Raw genomic sequence first — 20,963 nt, 5'->3', positions numbered from 1 at the left:
CAGTTTATCAGCTTAAAAGAAAGCTGATCGTCAATTAATATACCCAAATATTTATACAATTTGACTTGTTCGATCTGCTCACCATGTATAGTAAAAATACTTTGTAAACTGTCCAAAGACTTGGATTTTGAGTAAAACATAATCTTAAGTTTTCTCTATATTCAAAACTAGTTTAATTTAACAACTTCTAATGCAGTTGTAACTGGAAAAGGTTAAAAGCAGATTGTAAATAAGAAAAAGCTTGGTGTAAAGTCACAGCCTCACAATAAATAACTGTATCGTCAGCATAAAAATGGAAATGAGCCTGAGAAATGCCGTCACCCAAGTTATTAATATAAATAGTAAATAAAATTGGACCCAAGACTGATCCTTGCGGTACACCACAAGATACACTCAGAGTTTCTGATTTGGAATTGTCAAAATAAACACACTTATAAGAAAACTGTTCTATCTGCCAAGTAGTTAGTAAACCAATCAACAGTATGGTCAGAAAAACCAATATTTCGTTCAGTAGGTGGACAGCCTAAAAGCCCTTTTTACCGCCACACGTACCGCCGCCACGGCGTCTGTAAAGTGCATTTGCAGCTTTTGACCGCTGAGTGGCGCTTTAACGTTATCTAAGTTATCAAACAAGTACATCAAAGCACATTTTCGCAAATAGACGTCAGTTTTGCCTCGCTGATGTGTTACATTTGACGGCTTCAGTCATGAAAAATTAAAGAAAAACACTATAGTTACAATATTTAATATATTTAATATGTAATATTCACAGATGAAAGTTTGGTACTTATAAAGTTATGTGCATTTCTTAGAACGAATTCAAGCAGGATAAATGTAAAGCCTGTGCTTATATTTTCTCTAAGCTACATGGTATTAAACCATATTTTAGATTTAAACATTTAAAAGGTTTGCAGTATTATTTATATTATATGAATTATGTGTTATATTATTCAAAAGAAATTGTGATTTACTTTGCATCGCAGCATTAAAAGTTGTAGCCTATTTTAGGGTGGTAGGTTCCATGGATTAATATGCAATGTCAATATTTTCATATATCATGCATATATTTTAATTTATATTTTAAAATTCCTTTAATAAAACAACATGCATTTTTGTTATTTGTTACATGTCCTTTATTTTGACAGATAACTTCTTGGGAAAAAGACATTTGTCTGTAAACTGATTAAGAAATTGTAGCATGTTTAGTAAAACGTGAAGCACTGTATAATTTCCTTCACATTATTTATGCCTAATTAGCCTAAAACAAGAAACAAATAAATTAAACCTGCATGATTTAGCTAAATCTTTGAAACTCTAAAGAATGGACGGATTAATAAACCGTCCTCATGATTAAACTCAAGTTATCTCATTATAATCAACAAAATGCACACGATGTAAAAAAAATAACTTTATTAATTGACAACTTAAGTGATTTTAAAGGGAGCCTTCTTTACTTGCTTTTAGTGCTGGGCGATAGCATATGGCCTAAAAAAAAATCTGATTTATGATTTAAATCGATTTTAAAATCAATATTCAAATGACAAAGAAAGTTTTAATATGGTTGTAAATTTTTAACTGAGCCAAGATGATAAAAAAAACTGTAATGTTATTACCTTAATGCTGGAAAGACCTTTATTTTATTATTATTATTATTATTTTTATTATTTGTATATTCTAGCCCATCATCTAACCATCCACTTGGCGTCAAGAGCTGTTCAGATTCAAACTGGCAGCTCTGCGGTGAGTCACTGTCATGGACAGAAGACAGAGCAAGTGGAAATATATTTTCTAGTCTATATTTTCATCTTGTTATGCCGCTGGTTTAGTTTTTTTTTTTTTTCTTATATAACTTATTTCTAAGTAGAGCAGTCACTGTCTGTGTCTACACCAGACGCGAGAGTTGTCATCCGTGCCCCGCTGCACTAAAAGTGTGTCTAAACTTGATGACATAACACATACAGTGTCAAATCATCTGAACGCAGTGTCAGAACATTTCGTCATAAACAGAACGAGGCATCAGTTCACTGATGGGGATCGTGTCCAGTGTATCCATCACTATGTTCTGTTGTCTTTTGTGTTTTTTAATGGGTTATGTTACAGCCCTGCTTGTTTTTAATGTTTTTATTAAATATCTGTATTGACTGCATGGTCATATCATCGTATTATTTATGGCAGCAGAGTCTGTGAGAGTAGCTAGAGCAGCAACAACTTCCTTCCGTGCTCAGAGCATCAGCTCTACTACAAGCTCCCATTGCGCCGCCCACACCGCCTGTTCTCCCAGTACCATCGGAGATCCCCTCCCAGCCGGAACCACGTCTCCCGTTCCCGGAGACGTACTCGGATGCATTTCTAACCCGCTGTGACATGCACTTTTCCCTACAGCCCATAACGTTTGCTAACAAAAGGGCCAAGGTGGCCTTCGTGTTGACGCTACTCTCTGGGAGGGCGGCACTATGGGGGACAGCGGTTTGGGAGAACCAGGATCCATGCTGCGCCTCGTTTCAGACACTCTCTGCCGAGATGAGACAGGTTTTCGATCGGGCCGTCACAGGACGGGAGGCGGCCAGGAGGCTGGCGGAGTTACGCCAGCACGAGAGATCCGTCTCAGACTATTCAATCGAGTTCCGGACCCTGGCGGAGGAGTGCCATTGGAGCGAGGAGGCGCAGTGGGACATGTTCCTGCATGGGCGGGCTGACGGCGTCCAGAAGGAGATCTACGCCCTGGATCTCCCCACGTCCCTCAGCGGACTTATCGAGCTGGCCTTGCGGGTCGACGCACGTCTGACACAGATGGAGAGGAGGTGCTTACCCAGCACCACATCCAGGGGACCGGCAGACGTGCGATTCAGCGGCGGGGACGCGGCCAGCCCCTCCTACGATCACGAGCCCATGCAGGTAGGGCGAGCTTGGCTTTCCCGGGAGGAGAAGGAGTGGCGGATGTCCCGTGGCCTATGCCTCTACTGCGGGAGAGCCGGACATCAAGCCCACACCTGTCCGGTAAACGGGCCAGGCCCGGTAGTACATATGGGGCTACTATCGTGTGGGATCTTCGCCGAGAAGACCTCATCACCATCATCATCATCCTCTACGCTCCTCCCGGTAAGACTGAGGTGGTCAGCACAGACCCACCACTGTCAAGCACTACTGGACTCAGGGGCAGAGGGTAATTTCATGGACAGCACTTTGGCACACAAGCTCCACATTCCCCTCAGACCCCTTCCGCACCACATCACGGTTCACGCCCTCACTGGACAGCAACTCCTTACCATCTCATACATCACTGAAGACATCACACTCATCACATCTGGCAATCACTCTGAGACTATTTCCTTTGACATCCTTGACTTTCCCCTGGCACCCATTGTCCTCGGGCACCCTTGGCTCCTCCTCCATAACCCCAAAATAGATTGGTCCTCTAAATCCATTTTGTCCTGCTGTAAAAAGTGTCATGAGTCTTGTTTAGTGTCTGCCTGTCCGTCTGTATCTATGTCTGTGTTACAGGAGGAGGCGGTGGATTTGTCTAACGTGCCCGCTGAGTACCTCTATCTGAACGAAGGGTTCAGTAAGTCTCGTGCTGCTTCTCTTCCTCCACATCGGATCACTGCGACCTTGTATTGATTACCGGGGCTGAACAACATCACGGTTAAGAATACTTATCCTTTACCGTTGATGTCTTCGGCCTTCGAGAGGTTGCAGGGAGCGTCAATTTTCACAAAACTGGACTTACGCAATGCGTATCATTTGGTTCGGATCAGGGAGGGGGATGAATGGAAGACCGCTTTTAACACCGCCAGAGGGCACTTTGAATATTTGGTTATGCCCTTTGGGCTTTCCAACTCCCCAGCGGTCTTCCAGGCACTCGTCAACGACGTGCTGCGAGATATGATTGATCAGTTCATTTATGTCTACCTGGATGACATATTGATTTTTTTCTTCCTCTCTCCAGGAACATGTGCAGCACATCCGACGAGTGCTTCAGAGGTTGCTAGAGAATGGGCTTTTTGTCAAGGCGGAGAAATGCGAGTTTCATGCACAGTCAATTCCATTTTTGGGGGTATATCGTGTCGACTGAGGGAATATGCATGGATCCCGAGAAAGTTAAGGCTGTGGTAGAGTGGCCAAGCCCAGATTCCCGTAAGGCCCTACAGAGGTTTCTGGAGTTCGCTAACTTCTACCGGCGTTTTATTTGCAATTTCAGCCAACTAGCCGCACCCCTGACAGCCTCGACCTCCGCCAAGACTGCGTTCAGGTGGTCAGACACAGCTGAGGCTGTGTTTGCCAAACTGAAGAGCCATTTCATTTCAGCCCCTATTCTGATTACCCCTGACCCTACACGTCAGTTCGTGGTGGAGGTTGATGCGTCAGAGGTGGGGGTAGGAGCGGTGTTATCACAACGTTCTCCCTTAGACGACAAGGTCCATCCTTGCGTGTATTTTTCATATAGTTTATCTCCTGCAGAATGAAATTACGATATTGGTAACCGTGAATTGTTGGCAGTTAAGATGGCATTGAAGGAATGGCGACACTGGTTAGAAGGATCGGGGGTTCCTTTTATAGTATGGACTGACCACAAGAATTTAGAGTAAATTAGCACCGCCAAAAGGTTGAACTCCAGGCAGGCTCGATGGGCACTTTTTTTGGACGTTTAGACTTTACTATCTCGTACCGCCCGGGTTCCAAAAATATCAAACCCGATTCTTTGTCATGTATTTTTGACCATTCCGAATGCCCGTCCACTCCCGAGTGTATTTTTCCTGAGACATTAGTGGTCACCACTCTCACATGGGAGATCGAATCGAAGGTCAGAACGGCCTTAGAAGGGGTAACGCCTCCGCCCGGGTGCCCACCGAACCGCTTATTTGTGCCGGAGGGATTAAGGTCCAACGTTATCCATTGGGGACATTGCTCTAATGTAGCTTGCCATCCAGGGGTTAACCGTACTAGATTTTTAGTCAAGCAACGATTCTGGTTGCCACTTATGACTCGCGACATTCACAGTTTTGTTTTGGCTTGCTCGGTTTGTGCCACTGGTAAGACTTCCAATCGGCCCCCTGATGGGTTACTCCAACCGCTGCCAGTCCCTTTGAGACCCTGGTCCCACATCGCATTAGATTTTATTACCGCCCTCCCAGGGCAACACGGTAGTTTTAACCGTGGTGGACCGGTTCTCGAAGGCAGCCCACTTTATTCCCTTGCCCAAATTACCCTCAGCAAAGGAAGACAGCATTGACCGTCGTAGACCACGTCTTTCGTTTACATGGACTCCCGATAGACGTGGTTTCCGACTGGGGACCCCAATTTGTGTCAAAATTTTGGCGAAAATTCTGTAAACTACTGGGAGCGACTGTAAGTCTGTCCTCAGGGTTTCACCCCCAGAGCAATGGTCAAACCGAGAGAGCCAACCAAGATTGGGAAAGGGTGTTTCGATGTTTGGTCTTCAAGAATCCTTCCTCCTGGAGCCAACAATTGTCTATGGTGGAGTACGCCCACAATACCTTACCAGTATCAGCTACAGGCCTATCTCCTTTTGAGTGTAGTGTAGGTTACCAGCCACCTATTTTTCCCAGTATGGAATCCGAAGTTGCGGTTCCCTCCGTTCACGCCTTCATCCAGAGGTGTCACCGCACTTGGACCAGAGCCCGCGAGACTCTACTCCAAGTGGGGGCGCGCACCAAGGCCAAAGCCGATCGCCACCGGTCTAGGCCTCCCATATACGTCGTGGGTCAAAATGTGTGGCTTTCTACCAAGAATATTCCTCTCCGTTCCGTATCGAATAAATTGGCTCCCAAATTTATTGGCCCGTTTACTGTCACCAAGATCATTAGTCCGGTGGCAGTCCGCCTTAAACTCCCTCCTGCGTACAGGAGAATTCATCCCGCCTTTCACATATCCAAAATCAAGCCCATATTTCATTCTCCCATTAATCCGCCTACCACGGTTCCTCCCCCGCAGCGACTCATAGATGGGGAGACCACCTATTCGGTCAATCGCATTCTGGACTCTAGACGGAGGGGACACGGATTTCAGTACTTGGTGGACTGGGAGGGTTACGGTCCGGAGGAGAGAAGTTGGGTACCTGCTAGGGACATCCTGGATCACTCCCTTCACCACCGTCATCTCTACCATCGCACTCAACCCACCTACTCACCAGTCTGTGCTGCCATTGAGGTCCCTGCGTCACTCAACAACCTTCATCCATCTCATCTCATTACAATAAACCTTGTCAACTTGCATTTGCCTCCTGTCTTCCATACCAAACCCTTTACACATTTACTGAGACATGAGTGGCTGTTTACAAAGATTTAACTGCTTGTACCCTGGATTTTGAAGAGGCTTCCCTTCTCGTGCACAGGACGATATGCAGATTTACCGGTGAGTGAGTAAACATTTCCATCCCTGTTTAGGAGTTTATTAAATTAGTAAGTGGACTGGAAAACTGCTACGTGCAAAAGAGTCATTTTCTGTCCATGTCAGGAAACCAGAAACAGCAGGGCATATACATGGAAACTGCTGGAAAGGTGCACTGACATGAGCAGTCCGGAAACTAACCTTTTCATGTAGTGCAAGAAAATCTATTACTCCATATCTAAACCAGATGAGAGTGGCGAGGAATGATGAAAGATTTTTTTGATTATTTAGTTATAATAGAACCTATAATATTATAATACATAATAAATAATACAAATTATTAGTCTCTTATATTACAAGTCTCTTGAGATGGTTTACACTGAAGTTTGAGCAAATGAATTTGGAACCACTGAACTCAAAGCCATTTGTGTTGATGACATATGGTGCTCAAACCTCGGTCCTCGTCTGGATCCGGTATTGATCCGAGCGCTTCTCTCTCTCTCCCGGAGGATCTACGCGCTTCTAGAAGGAATCTGCTAAGATGCTCTCCATCTGTGAGGTTCGTCCCGTCCAGGAAGTTCACAGACCCCCGCTGCAGTGCTGAACCAGAATCGGCGATGGTGTCGCTTTACGTCCTGCTGCTGCTGGTCTGCGCTGGCCGAGGGATCACTGAATCGGCGGGAGTGGCGTTACCTCCTGCCATTGCTGGGCTAGCTGATGGGCCAAGTGTTCACTGGACCAGCGTGGGTGGCGCCAATGTTACCTTCTCTCGTTGCTGAGGTAAGCCGGGTTGGAGGATCGTTGGACAGGCCTAAGTGGTGGTACCGGGCTGAGGGATCGTTTGACTGGCCCAATGTTATCTCTCCTGTTGCTAAGCTACATTTGACTGCCTGTGGGTGAAGGTTCGCTGGTTAAGGTGCATTGTTTTCTCCTGTGTTTTGATGTTTTGCTGTAAGTATCTGCTAAGGTGACTGTTTTAATTGTCTTGTAAGCATACAAACTGATATATTAAAGTTTACTTTAAGGGAAAGATTTACAAATATAGGAGAAAAGCAAAAAACTTGTTACGATGTTGTTAAAGTACACCTTATTGCTTGCTCTTTTTTTATATTTTCCTGAGTGTGCCACAAGTTGAAGATGTATGCGTTTTTAGTCGCAATGATTTCTTTACTGTGTCAAATGGGCAGTTAAATGCTGATCTGACAACTGCTTCACTTTATAATATATAATATAATATAATTTTAGAGTGCTTTAATAAGCACTTTGTGGAAGCAGGTTCCTTGTTTGAACGTCAACTGCTTGCAAACAAATCAACATTAACAAACTGTTTTAATTTGTTAGTTCCACCCCAGAAATCGGTGGTAAAGAGCCCTTTTGTCTAAAGCCTTTCTCCGTCACTGATGTGAAAACAGCTCTTATTGCTTTGGACCCTAGTAAATCTCCTGGCCCCGATACTTTAGAGCATAGTTTTTTTGCAAATAGCTGCTGATTTTATTGATTAATTGTAATTATTTTTAATCAAACCCTAGTCAACAATGAGATACCAAGAATTTGGAAATCGGCATATGTCCTCCCTCTTTTAAAGGGAGGAGATTCCGCGTGTTTGGATAATTATATACCAATTTCCAAATGACCGATTTTAGCTAAAGAGGTAGAAACATTGGTTGTTGATCAGTTAAAAGACTATTTGGTTTCCAATCATATTTTGTCTGACGTAAAGTCTGGATTTTGAAGGCAGCATATCATTAATTACATTAGTGAGGCAATGGACAGCAAGAACACTTGTGTAGGTCTTTTTATAGATTTAACCAAAGCATTTGATACAGTGGACCATTGCATTTTGCTGGAAAAGCTACAGTGGGTGGACAGCCTAAATGGGCATTACCGCTACGGGTAACTGTAATTTAGTCACGTGTTAAAATCATTGACAAAACTACAGCCAGGTGGCGCAAAGGGACGGATTGCAAAATGAATGTAATTGTAAAATGAGAAAAAAAGAGGAAGTAAAACAACAATAACATTATGATATAACATTGTAACATCTTTAAAAAATATTAAAACATTTACAGTGACTTCATTTCAAAACATAAGATAGTCTTAGGCTACAGGCTACTCATCAAAAATTTAAAGAAGACCTTTACACAAAGGATCATATGCATGCTATTATTAAACAGTAAATAAATATAAGGCCTATGTATGTGTGTGTGTGTGTGTATATATATATATATATATATATATATATATATATATATATATATATATATATACGGATAAAAAGCTAAATGTTTTCATTTCATTTTCATTTCTGTTTATTATTGGTTTAAAAAAAATATTCAGGTTCCATATGCAGAGCGAAATGAAAATTCTGCAGCATTTAACAATAACTATTATAAACTCTATTATTATTCTTGATTTTTCAAACTACTAACACTTTGCATTTTTTAATTATGCCTTATGTGTGACCAAAAATTTAGTATTTTCTGTTTCAGCTGTTTGATCGCGCTGGTGCCTCGCGCACATATTCACTGGAAACAGCAGTCGTTCACCAGACATTCAGTGTTTGCAGTGATCCACATACTCCACATATTGTTAATTATTATTTTTTTTCCATCTATACTGATACACGCGTGAACTACAAAGCCTATTTTATCTCATGAATAATAGTTAAGCTTCAAATGGGCAACATCACGAATATGGAAACGTTTGGATTTCTCCTGAGTGAGAGAGCCCAACCTTGCATTATTCTTAGCTTTAAATTAACCAAGCATCGCGTTAGTTCAGTCAGGCCACGTTAGTCACGCTTGCATCAGCTGACAGTCAACTGTTCCTGACGTGTACCAATCCAGTCTTGACACCTATCACCTGCGGTCGATTTAAATTCCCATTATTTATTATTCCCATTATTCCCACCAACTGAACCTGTAATCTGATCTAACTTGTTCTTTCTTTACAGTGTCTTCATTGGAAGCAGTCTCTATCACATTTTGTTTACAACTCATGTAATTGTGAATTGTAATTATATATGCTTATAATGGTTCTGTTCTGTACCCCAGGGGGGTTTGTCTTGCTGCTCTCCCCGCTCTGTCCAAGCATGGCTGCATGGACAGGCGTGTGGAGTGTTGCCCAGAACACAACCATACCGCCAACACTAACTGTATGCAATTATAATTGTCATAAATATACTTGACGGAAGTGGTCCTGATTGAATTATTATTTTTTGTTTGTTTATAGCTGAGTGGAGAAATGTTTCAGCCCAGTAACACACTGTTCCTCAGAGCCAAAACACAAACCGAGTTCAGTTCAGCTGGAGGGGGTGGGCTTTTTGGGGGTAGTTATGTATGACTTGTGGGGGTCAAGATAAAGGTGTGAATTTCTTGCTCTTTCATATGGACAGTGTCTTAAACTTGATGAATGGGTTTAGGACTGTTGTTTTGGTTCTAGACTAAAAAATGGTCTGCCCCCACGTAAGATTTTTCTAGTTTTAGTTGTTCATGTGTTATATTCAACTAATCAGAGGTTTATATTAAATTTACATAATCAAATCTTAATATATTCCGTGCTCAAGCACATGCATTAAGTTTGCCACAAAGCACATGCAGAAGTAGCCTAATAATTGTGAAAAATTAGACATTTTAATCATTAATAAACAAATGTTTTCTTGTCGGCTGCAAGAAGAAATTCACAGTGCTGGCTCTCTCCGACGAGAGAAATGGAACATTCACAGATTGTTGAATGTTCAATATTAATTATATTAATTATTAATTTTTGCACAAACACTTGAATATGAATATTAATTCACATTTTGCCTATGCATTACAACGTAAATTATTTTTTTTACATGCAATTATCCAAAATAAAACCAAACAAGATTTGTATTGAAGATAAAACAAATAAGAATAAATGATGCACATCTACCATCACACGTGCAGTGCAAATCTTACACATATTTAACACACCTGCATTTAAATGCAGCTGCATTTTTTTTATTTAATTATATGAAAGCAAGTAGGGCTTGGTGATAAATAGATTTATCGATTAACTCGATTTTGTAATTTACATCGGTTTGTTTGAATGAAAATCTGTTTTCTTTTTAACATCCACCGACGCACCACTCAGGCTCCCGTAGTTCAGAGTGGCTCAACCCTGCTCCACGAGTCTGACAGAGACACGCTGCCGAGCAGAGTATGAGCGGAGCGGTGTGATTCTGACTGGAGCGGGCAGAGGATATTAAGAGTCTGAGCGTCGTGGATTTCACTCGCTTCAAGAGCCTCCATCACGAGTACAATTCATGCCAACAGTCTGTAATATAACTGCATATTCAGCAAGAATTCATGTTAAACATATTTAGCTATGGCTTGATCAGGTTATAATGACTTATTATTTTTTATAAGCTATGTTATGAACATAACATTTCAAACACACTAAAATACTTAATGCACGGAGTGAAGGCAGAGCAGTGTTTAAAGTATCAGTGCGTGCGGTGGAACTGTTGAGTGAGCTCGGACACCTGCGTCACCAATGATTGCACCGCGCGACCAGTGTCGTCAAGACTCCTCTCCTGGGAGTCCATCCTCCGAACACTGGCGCTGAGAAACTCCTCGAGGGTGGAATGGTGACTACTCGCTGCCTCCATAATGGTCAGATCGTTCTGTAACGGTTTGGTATGGAAGACGGGAGGCAAATGCAAGTTGACAAGGTTTATTGTAATGAGATGAGATGGATGAAGGTTGGAGAGTGACGCAGGGACCTCGATGGCAGCACAGACTGGTGAGTAGGTGGGTTGAGTGCGCTGGTAGAGATGACGGTGGTGGTAAATCCGTGAGAGGTGAAGATAATCCGTGTGAGTGAGGAACAATCCAGAGACGACCGAACAAGAGACAAGCAAGAGCAGGAACATGAGAATCAGGACAGACATCTAACACGGAGGACCTCAAACAACAATCTGACAAACAAGAGACGAAAGACAGGGTGTTAAATAGGTAGTTGGAATGAGATGCACCTGCTGCTGATCAGACGATCAGCGGCAACACCCACATGAAACAATCAACATGACGTAACATGAATACAGCTGGAGATGGTGCATTCATGAACCGTGACAAAATGTCTCTAAATTACCATACACTTTGTATATTTTAAATGCTATGGGCCTTCTACACAAAAATGCATCATATGTGCTTATAAAAACTGTAAACAAAGCCAAAACACAGCAAGGCATCAACCAGGGGCGTCGCACCCATGGGGGATGTGGGTGTTTTAACACCCACACTTTTCCCGGTCAGAGGCTTCAACACATGCATTTTTTCTGGATTTTTTCCGCAGTTTTGCACAAATGACTTACTACATTCATTCCTCCAATTATCTGGCCACTCTGTGTCTGTGTTCGCTGTGGCTTCCTCCTCTCCCCCTCCCTCTCAAAGATGACACAGGCTTTGAGTGTGACTGGCTGATGATTGGCTGTTCTGCCTTAAGTCCCGCCTCAGCTCATGCTGAGAAGGCGCGAACTTATGGTTATGGTTATTTATATGGTTATTATGGTATCTCCCTTTTCCAGGTACTTTGAATGAGTGTTTATGCTTTTGAGGTTTTTGAATAAGCTTGATATGTGTTTGGGAAGATGTTCTGTTATTGTTTTGTTGACATGTCAAGTGTTTTCGGTATTATATTTCATTTTTTAGACTAATGCTAATTGATATTATTGGGATATTGTTCAGCAGCTAGCTAAATTCGGTTATGTAACATTATGTGACATGTCATGTATAACATAACTGTGATGAAGAAGGCAGTTTGCATATAGACATCACAGAGGAGTAAATGACGCTACAGTCACAATGCTAAATTTGCTATTAAGACATTTGGATGGCCAGAGGACACATGCTAGACACATTTTAATCAAGAGGCTCTTAGATCAGTTTGCGTTAAGCAATAATTTGATGGGTTGGATTTTGGATTTCTCAACTAACAGAACACAGAGAGTCAAAGTAAATGGTGTCTTATCTGAACAGAGGAGTTCTTCTACAGGGTCTCCTCAAGGATGTGTGCTGTCTCCACTTTTATTTATCTTATATACAAATATGTGTCAAAGCATGTATGATAACAGAATTATCATAAAGTATGCGGATTACTCAGTTATTTTGAGTTTACTTAAGGAGAATGAGACCTCACATTGCCCAATCATTGAGGACTTTGTCAATTGGTGTGAGGAATCTTACTTACAGCTTAATATATCAAAGACCAAGGATATGATCATTGATTTTAGGAAAAGTACTCATCCAAGTGAACCTACCTTAATTAAAGGCCAAACAATAGAGTATGTACAATCATACAAATACTTTGGGACTATTATTAATGAGAAACTGAATTTTGAAAAGAATTGTGAGGCTCTGTGCAAAAAGGGGCACCAGCGTTTGTATTGCCTAAGGAAATTATCTGTGTTTAATCTTGACCGAACAATAATGAAAATGTTTTATCATGCTTTTATTGAATCTGTGTTGTCCATCTCCACTGTATTATGGTATGGTCATATATCTTTAATGGCAAAAAAATCAGTTAGACCAGATAGTAAAATGGTCTGGCCGTTTGATAGGTGAGTCTAAACCAGGAGTGGCATCCCTGTATACCAAACAGCTACAAAGGATGGCCTTCTCAATCTTAGATGATGACTCTCACCCCCTGCACAGTGAGTTTCAGTTATTGCCGTCTGCGAGGAGGTATAAAGTCCCAAGGTGTAGAACGAAAAGATATAAGAGCTGCTTTGTACCAAATGCGATTAATATGATTAACAAAGTGTAGAGGTGGTTTTTAGAAATGTTGTACTAAGGTTTTATGATTTTTATTTGTTTTTTTGGGGTCTTCTTCAGGTTCTTTTACAAAGACCACATGTAATGTTTTGAGAGCACTTTCTTTCTTTCTTGAGAGCACTTTACTCAGTATGAGTATTTACTTTTCTGTCCCTATGTGTTGTGGAGTGTTCTTTGTTGTGTGTTTTTGTATTGGATGCCATAGTCATTGCACTGTAAAACAAATTTACCTATGGGTACAATAAAAGTAACCTAACCTAAGGCAGGGAATTGACGAGGAGGGGAGACAAATTGCCATTGTTAAGCATTTTCTTAAGTATATTTATGGGTTTATTGCCAGTGCAATTGATTGGGGCCGCAGCATTAACTGCAAGTCAGTCGCGTGTTAAAAATCATTCGCAAAACTACCGCCAGGTGGCGCAAAGGGACGGATTGCGAACTGAATGTAATTGTAAAATGAGATAAAAAGAGGAACTAAAACAACAATATTATGATATAACATTGTAACATCTTTAAAAAACATATTTTTTTTTACAGTGAGTTAATTTCAAAATGTAGGATAGTCTTAGGTGTAACAACAATGAGTTTTACATAGTAATTAACTCAAATGATATATAGGGAATTTGAATAATTAATCAGGAATATGATTAATATATACAGTATTGTTCAAAATAATAGCAGTACAATGTGACTAACCAGAATAATCAAGGTTTTTCGTATATTTTTTTATTGCTACGTGGCAAACAAGTTACCAGTAGGTTCAGTAGATTCTCAGAAAACAAATGAGACCCAGCATTCATGATATGCACGCTCTTAAGGCTGTGTAATTGGGCAATTAGTTGAATTAGTTGAAAGGGGTGTGTTCAAAAAAATAGCAGTGTGGCATTCAATCACTGAGGTCATCAATTTTGTGAAGAAACAGGTGTGAATCAGGTGGCCCCTATTTAAGGATGAAGCCAACACTTGTTGAACATGCATTTGAAAGCTGAGGAAAATGGGTCGTTCAAGACATTGTTCAGAAGAACAGCGTACTTTGATTAAAAAGTTGATTAGAGAGGGGAAAACCTATAAAGAGGTGCAAAAAATGATAGGCTGTTCAGCTAAAATGATCTCCAATGCCTTAAAATGGAGAGCAAAACCAGAGAGACGTGGAAGAAAACGGAAGACAACCATCAAAATGGATAGAAGAATAACCAGAATGGCAAAGGCTCAGCCAATGATCACCTCCAGGATGATCAAAGACAGTCTGGAGTTACCTGTAAGTACTGTGACAGTTAGAAGACGTCTGTGTGAAGCTAATCTATTTTCAAGAATCCCCCGCAAAGTCCCTCTGTTAAAAAAAAGGCATGTGCAGAAGAGGTTACAATTTGCCAAAGAACACATCAACTGGCCTAAAGAGAAATGGAGGAACATTTTGTGGACTGATGAGAGTAAAATTGTTCTTTTTGGGTCCAAGGGCCACAGGCAGTTTGTGAGACGACCCCCAAACTCTGAATTCAAGCCACAGTACACAGTGAAGACCGTGAAGCATGGAGGTGCAAGCATCATGATATGGGCATGTTTCTCCTACTATGGTGTTGGGCCTATTTATCGCATACCAGGGATCATGGATCAGTTTGCATATGTTAAAATACTTGAAGAGGTCATGTTGCCCTATGCTGAAGAGGACATGCCCTTGAAATGGTTGTTTCAACAAGACAATGACCCAAAACACACTAGTAAACGGGCAAAGTCTTGGTTCCAAACCAACAAAATTAATGTTATTGAGTGGCCAGCCCAATCTCCAGACCTTAATCCAATTGAGAACTTGTGGGGTGATATCAAAAATGCTGTTTCTGAAGCAAAACCAAGAAATGTGAATGAATTGTGGAATGTTGTTAAAGAATCATGGAGTGGAATAACAGCTGAGAGGTGCCACAAGTTGGTTGACTCCATGCCACACAGATGTCAAGCAGTTTTAAAAAACTGTGGTCATACAACTAAATATTAGTTTAGTGATTCACAGGATTGCTAAATCCCAGAAAAAAAAATGTTTGTACAAAATAGTTTTGAGTTTGTACAGTCAAAGGTAGACACTGCTATTTTTTTGAACACACCCCTTTCAACTAATTGCCCAATTGCACAGCCTTAAGAGCGTGCATATCATGAATGCTGGGTCTTGTTTGTTTTCTGACAATCTACTGAACCTACTGGTAACTTGTTTGCCACGTAGCAATAAAAAATATACTAAAAACCTTGATTATTCTGGTTAGTCACATTGTACTGCTATTATTTTGAACAAGACTGTATCTCAGATGACCGTTACATTTAATTTTATTGATTATGAAAAATAGCTCAATTGCCTATACCAATACTAATCACAGGGCACTTTAATTTACTCATTAATATGTCAATATTCCATTCTTCATATCAATTGTTGTGATATCTCTTACTGTAAATTACTGCAAATCAAACAGTGGTTTGTCCAGCAAACCAGATTGACCTATCAATTTTCAATAAAGTTATCACTTATAATCCAAGGAAAATTATTCTCTGGCCATGAAAACATCATCCTATCCTTATGATAAATTTAGTTTCTAAATTTAAAGCTTGTAGCTAAAGATCAGACCTCTCAGTGACTCGTAATGTGAGTGGGGTGGAGTCCAAGCCAATCATCAGTATATGGGTTTTTAATAATTAAACTAGTAATACATCAAACTACAAATCACACAGAGTAAATATGCGTACGACAATACAGACAGTAAACTTTTTACAAGACATAATGGAATCCAAATAAAAGAGAGAGAGAGAGAGAGAGAGAAAGAGAGCGAGCGAGAGAGAGAGAGAGAGAGAGAGAAAATGGAGAAAGCGAGAGAGATCACAGAATGAGCTCAGGTATGAAAATCAGTCAGTAACCTTTTTGGAAGCCAACAACAATCAGATCATAGCAACACTTTAAAGCAGCATTTAAATCTCCATAGAAAACTGATACTTGCATGGACCATCGTGCGTGAGCGTGGTACCGGCGACGCACGTGTGATGTCACGTGGTCCTTTGTGGCAAAGGGGTGTTCGTTCATCTTCGCGCGGTGTTTGAAAGGTTCAACAAACAATGTTCCAGAATTCGTCTTCCTTGTGTGGAGAGGCGAATAGTCGAATAAACTTAGTAAAGAAAAGAAAAGAAAACAACGAAAACGAAAGCTTCCAAAGGAGCCATGATAATGGCTTTCCTCTCAGTCCCTGTGCTGAGGAGGACGGCGCGGAGCGACGAGGGTCGCAGCGTGTTAGCAGCTTGCAAGTCAAGAGAGCGAGGAAGAAGAGAAGGCGGACCTTGTTCGGTCGATTCTTATGGCTTGGGATGTTCACGCCTCTTTTCGCGTGAACCACCAATGAACGTCCGCGATCTGAAGCGGAGGGAAAAGTTCCTTTGTCTCTGTAGAAAACAACCCCCTGATGATTTAGGGCTTGTCCGATTTCATCAGGGATATTCTAGCAAGTTCATAATTCCAGATTAAATACATTTTTCATTACTTTGCTCTAGATAAATGGGTCTGTCAAAGCATGACGATTACCCAGATACCAAACAGTACATATATATAACTGATAGAAACACGAAGTTACATTCAAATGCAGAATTACACACATTTAAAGATTAACACACGCTAATAAATTGCAGATAGTCCCAATTTATATGGGAAACATCTCAAAGCACCAACAAAACAATACTATATACTTTTAGACTACGTCTGAGTATATTTTACCATTCTTTTGTAAGGGTTAGAATTCCTGTTCTGTTGCCCAGGGGTCATAAAGCTTTACGACCTGGTCAGGAGTGGGGGTTGCAGAAACATGGCTCTTTGAGAAAGTTAAGATGAGGAGAAACATTCCCAATTTATAAGCTAGTAACATTATAATCCTCGCATAACAAGGATTAACCATTGTACCCACAAACATATTCAAAATACATATTATTAAAGACTTACATAAAAAGTATAAAGAAAAGTTAGTTTGCGTGTGTGTGCTTATGTGTGTGTGGGGGGGGGGGAATTCATGTCCCCTTTGAGGCTCGCATGGGTATCGTAAAATAATTTAAGTCCAGCCAGGCTGGCGCCAGGCCAGGCATTTAATTCAAAGGTTTCATTTGCATGCCTGAATTTAACCCATGAATCGATGACCTGCATATCTGTTACATAGGCTACAGTCTACTCATCAAAAATTTAAAGAAGACCTTTACACAAAGGATCATATGCATGCTATTGTTATTAAACAGTAAATAAATATAAGGCCTATATATATATATATATATATATATATATATATATATATATATATATATATATATATATATGGATAAAATGTTTTAATGTCGGTTCATTCTTGGTTTAAAAAAATCTTCAGGTTCCATATGCAGAGCGAAAAGAGAACGGTCCAGCATTTAGCAATAATTATTATTAAAGGGATAGTTCACCCAATTATCAAAATTATGTCATTAATAACTCACCCTCATGTCGTTCCAAACCAGTAAGACCTCCGTTTATCTTCGGGACACAGTTTAAGATATTTTATATTTAGTCCGAGAGCTCTCAGTTCCTCCATTGAAACTGTGTGTACAGTATACTGTCCATGTCCAGAAAGGTAAGAAAAACATCGTCAAAGTAGTCCATGTGACATCAGATGGTCAGTTCGAATATTTTGAAGCATCGAAAATACATTTTGGTCCAAAAATAGCAAAAACTACGACTTTATTCAGCATTGTCTTCTCTTCAGTGTCTGTTGTGAGAGAGTTCAAAACAAAGCAGTTTGTGATATCCGGTTCGCGAATGAATCATTCGATGTAACCGGATCTTTTTGAACCAGTTCACCAAATCGAACTGAATCGTTTTAAACGGTTCGCATCTCCAATACGCATTAATCCACAAATGACTTAAGCTGTTAACTTTTTTAATGTGGCTGACACTCCCTCTGAGTTCAAACAAACCAATATCCCGGAGTAATTCATTTACTCAAACAGTACACTGACTGAACTGCTGTGAAGAGAGAACTGAAGATGAACACCGAGCCGAGCCAGATAATGACTCGTTCACGAGTCAAGAACCGGTTGCATCAGTTTTCGGATCACCAGTAGTTCTTTCGGACAGTTCGATTCAATAAACCAGTTGAAGAAAACAGTTCACCGGTTCTTTTGCGCTCAACGTAATGGCATCATTTGCAGTGTTGGGAAGGTTACTTTGGAAATGTAATAGGTTACAGATTACAAGTTACCCTGTTTAAAATGTAATAGTAGTGTAACTTTTTCAATTACTTTATTAAAGTAAAGTAACTAATTACTTTTGAGTACTTTTTGATTACTTTTCTAAATTTGTGAAAATTAAAGAATAATAAATAAAAGCATATACATCAACTTAAATACAGTTATCTAATAAGCATGTGACGTATTCTGTGTAATAAACTCCTGAAACATTGGTGTTTTTTTTAACTGCTGTATCTTTGTATATGATGATAGTTTTCTCAAAATAAGTAAAATGCACATGAAGTGACACAGAGCAGTTCTAGAAATTATGTTTATGTGCTTGCGAACTCCTATATTGAGGCAGCAGAGGTTGAAAACACTGCGAGCTTCAGTAGGCCTATAGTAAATGAAACCATGTCTTTGCCATTAATTTATAGGAGGGGCGGAATGGGAAAAAATTCAGACTGAAAAATTCAAACTCACAAAAAATAGTTTTGTCCATGAATTTGTTTGTATATGGACCTGGCATAAAAAAGGTTTAAATCTTTAATTTGGGGACATGCAAAATAATTAAAAGTTCTCTCCTGAACTGCACCTTCACTTCCGTTTTTCTCTTCAGTCTCTTTATTTTGCCGTGTTATCCATCTCTCTCATGACTTTAATACTCAAGATTGAACAAAACTATACTTTACAATACAATACTCTACAATACTACAATATCTTTATAGAAAAATCCTAATACTGTACACGAGTCATGTTTTTCCCTTACAAAAATTGACCATGCTTTTATTAGCCTATATAAAAGTAAAATAACCTTGTTTTGTTTTTGTGCAAATGGATTTGTATTTATTTTTAAATAAATACATTTGTAAAATAATTTTACATTTCTGATTACCACAGTTAAACAATAGTAACCATTTTCTCTGGATTTATAGTTAAATATTAAAATTTTAATTTTCGTAAGGGTTGTGTTGTTGTCTGCCGTAGCTCCCCCTAAACCTATATATAAAAAAAAAAAAAAACGGATTTTTTTTCAGCTAAATTACTACTGTAACATTACAAAAGATAATACAAAAGATAATAATGATGTCCTTTATATAGTATTTTGAGTGATGACTGATGAGCAACATGCTACTGCTTGATTAAATAAATACAAAACAAAGATAAAAAAGCATCTTTACAGATGAAACTGACCTGAAACCCTGAACAGTAGTTCTGCTACTCTACTCCAGCTGTGCGCTTCCACAGTCCACTATTCTCTCTCTCTCTCGCATTGATTACTCCGAGTCTGATCCAAACCGGTTGGCGGAGGCGCGCGAGTCATGACTTCATGATTTATTAGAGATTAATTATCAAATGGTGGATTCGCAAATGATAACTTTAGTACATTCGGCAGGTAATTATACAATAATGATATTAAATAGTGGGGCAAAATTGGCTGCCAGGCCACCGGGAATTGTCCTGGTTCTCCCGGTGTCCAGTCTGCACCTGATTTCCAACACGCAGAATGTGAAAGTAATATATTGCATTTTTGGGGCTTAATATTCACAGACACTAGTCCATGTCATGTTTTGATTCAAGTGTACTGACCTACTTTTGAATTAGTCATCCAAAATGTGGCATATTCCGTCCGCGTTAGGCATTCCGTTTTTATGACTGGATTCTACGAACCAGACTGTGTTTCCGCATCCCGGAAATTATTAGGGCGGTACGTCTCAGAATAGTCAGTGCAATTTGGGAAAGAAATCAGTTAAATCTGTATGTGGATGTGTGTAAATATTCAAATTTAATCCCCTTTGTAATCGTTAAAAATTTCATAAGTAACTGTAATTTAATTACTCATTTTTTCACAGTAACTGTAATTAATTACAGTTACAATAATTTTGTAATTAAATTACGTAACGCCGTTACATGTAACTAGTTACTCCCCAACACTGATCATTTGTGATGATTGCCCTTGATTCAAGCCTTCGGTTTACCCGCACTCATAACATTAGCACAGAATCAGTTCAGAATCAATCACCAAAAGAATCAGTTCAGTTCAGACGTTCTGTGTGTCAGTCTACTTCACGCTGAATCACACATACGCAGTATCATCAGCTCCTCGGTTCACGAATCGGACGCGTCTGACAGAAACGGTTCTTGACTCGAGAACAAGTCAGTCTTTTGTTCATTCATCTATATTCAAAAGAGCCTGACAGGTAAATTATTCACAGAAGTAAAACATTACTGTGGTTTTGAAGTGGGATGTAATGCTGCTATAAATTTAACTGTTTTTTAGTAAACTTTAATCGCCATAATTAAACAATTTTGGAGAATTTTTTTTTCTTTTTTTAAGTTGTCCCTTTTTTGTCATTAATTTAATTCCATATGTTGGTATTTATACACTGTTTATAATGCTAACACTTGAACTTTAAATATTTTTATTGAACCAATCAAACTGACATGGTTTCTAGAGAGCAAGAGGTTTTGTGAAAAAAGGGAAGACTTTAAAATAAAGTCTATATAATAAACTGTTAAATGGATTAGAAGATCAGTAGTCAAGTAATTGTACGTGTTGTTGTCATCGTTCAGGCTGTATTTCAGCTTTAATATTTTATGTGTGTTTTT

General features: G+C 39.7%; 1 protein-coding gene across 1 annotated transcript in view; it reads left to right on the top strand.

Annotated features, from left to right (window-relative positions):
- The window catches only part of LOC127969855 (NACHT, LRR and PYD domains-containing protein 3-like), a 63,208-nt gene that overhangs the window by 23,655 nt on the left and 18,590 nt on the right, over positions 1–20,963 (top strand). The window lies entirely within an intron of this gene.

The sequence above is a fragment of the Carassius gibelio genome, chromosome A4 (genome assembly GCF_023724105.1).
Source record: "Carassius gibelio isolate Cgi1373 ecotype wild population from Czech Republic chromosome A4, carGib1.2-hapl.c, whole genome shotgun sequence".
Taxonomy (NCBI): Eukaryota; Metazoa; Chordata; class Actinopteri; order Cypriniformes; family Cyprinidae; genus Carassius; species Carassius gibelio.
This window is presented reverse-complemented; position numbering and strand designations above follow the sequence as displayed.